The sequence below is a fragment of the Schistocerca nitens genome, chromosome 1 (assembly GCF_023898315.1).
Source record: "Schistocerca nitens isolate TAMUIC-IGC-003100 chromosome 1, iqSchNite1.1, whole genome shotgun sequence".
Taxonomy (NCBI): domain Eukaryota; kingdom Metazoa; phylum Arthropoda; class Insecta; order Orthoptera; family Acrididae; genus Schistocerca; species Schistocerca nitens.
In genome coordinates, this window is record NC_064614.1 from 724767283 (window position 1) to 724769256 (window position 1974).

Below are 1974 nucleotides of genomic sequence, written 5' to 3' on the forward strand. Positions count from 1 at the left end.
AGTCACGAAAACTGTCAACGGCCGGGAGACCGCTGTGGTGACCATATGCCCTTCCGTATCCGAATACAGCAACTCTTATCGGCTAAGTACGACACGGCTGTCGATCAGTACCGTTGGACCTTCTCTGGTCTGTTCGGACGGAGTTTCTATGTATTCTGACGCTCTGGTCCGATAGCGAAAGACTCATCTTTGATAAATTTGGTTAACATGGAAGTGACAGGTGAGAGAAGTCAGCCTAAGACGGAACTCAAAAGTGTTTAGGTGGATGGAAGAGTCATCTCTCACAATAATTAGTAGAAAAATCTACTATATTTTGTAAGAAGAAGGCATTTTCTTAGTAGCAATGAGTGGAAGGTGGTGAAGTGGTCTGGACTCAGAAGCATATACCTGGAGGGGTGTCACAGAACAAACTCGATTATACGAGGAGAGCGAGGAAAGCGATGATACTGACAGTGCGAGCTATCTGGCAACGGTAATTTAGTTTTTACCAGAAACTTCTCAGGCCACCAAGTACCACATAAGGGGACTTACTTCCAATAAATGCTTGCTGTGGTCCTGAAAATGATTCTGTGCCAAGAAGAATTTAAGAAGGCATGGTTGACACTGAAAAACGATACTATCGTGAACTGGTATGAAAGCAATGTAGTCGATCAATTGGGCAGAATGTAATAACGTTTTCATAAAAAGTTACATTCGGATACAGAAATCATACTTTACAAGGAATCAGAAAGGAAAGGAAAACGAAGATATGCTGCACCGACATTCCGTAGCAAAATATCTGATAGAATAGCTCTCTCGTTCAGCAATAGGAGAGTGCACAACACTTTACGACCTTAGCAATTCTTTAACAAGGTAATCCTGCGCGCAACACAAAAACGTAACCTATTTACCTAGTCGGCGATATATAAAATCAGCTGTGGCACATGTTACTAGTACTACATCGGAAAGACGGACCCATCATTTACTATGAGTTTCAGGGAACATTTTCTTCCAAGCGGCAGCAACACTTCATCGTATACGCTCACCTGCGTACTGAGAGCCATGCCGATAAAGAGACAGACGAGGCTATGAACGTATTACGTGGAGTGGACAAGGGGCGCCTAATGAATATTTTAGAAGAGACCGAGACTTACAGTCGTTTCAATAAATACTCAGAACACATTTTAAACAAACAAACAGACATAGTTAAGAAATAGATGGCTTTTAGATAATTTTATGCCAACGGCCTTGCCGCAATGGTAACACCGGTTCTCGTCAGATCACCGAAGTTAACCGCTGTTGGGCTGGGCTAGCACTTGGATGGGTGACCCTTCGGTCGGCCGAGCACTGTTGGCAAGCGGGGTGCACTCAGCCCTTGTGAGGAAAACTGAGGTGCTACTTGACTGAGAAGCAGCCGCTCCGGTCTCGTAAACTGACTTACGGCCAGGAGAGCTATGTGCTGACGCCATGCCCCTCAATATCCGAATCCAATGACGCCAGTGGGCTGAGGATGACACGGCTGCCGGTCGGTACTGTTGCGCCTTCATGGCCTGATCGGACGGAAAGTGTTAGATAATTTTATACATCACTGAAACATTTGTAACTTTTTTACTTTTTCTCCGTCTACTTGGAATGACTCTTCCTACTTAAAATTATGCAATAAACAACTTTTTTCGTCCGCAATGGACGTCCTGCTACAAATAGCATGAGATGTAATGAATGCTATTTTTACAACAGACCTTCCTGCCACAAACAGTGTACAATTCTTACATATATGACACCATCATTATTATACTGTTTTCATGCCTGCATCGTAGTCTCAGTATTTTGATTGTTAATCGAACTACTGTTTCAAGAGATCCTAGCTTGCAAGGTAACATGCCGAACCTGTATAAAACGGTCTCACTGGTTATGGGAGTTTTTCACAAAGGTTCCTATCAAGACTTGGAAAACACGGGCCTTTTTTCATACTTGTACTGTAATCCTTTTGCGACC

The 1974-nt window shown here is 43.4% G+C and overlaps 1 pseudogene; it reads left to right on the forward strand.

Annotated features, from left to right (window-relative positions):
* The first annotated feature begins 1217 nt into the window (after positions 1-1217).
* LOC126211134 (5S ribosomal RNA) lies at positions 1218-1335 on the forward strand (annotated as a pseudogene).
* Positions 1336-1974: the final 639 nt, after the last annotated feature.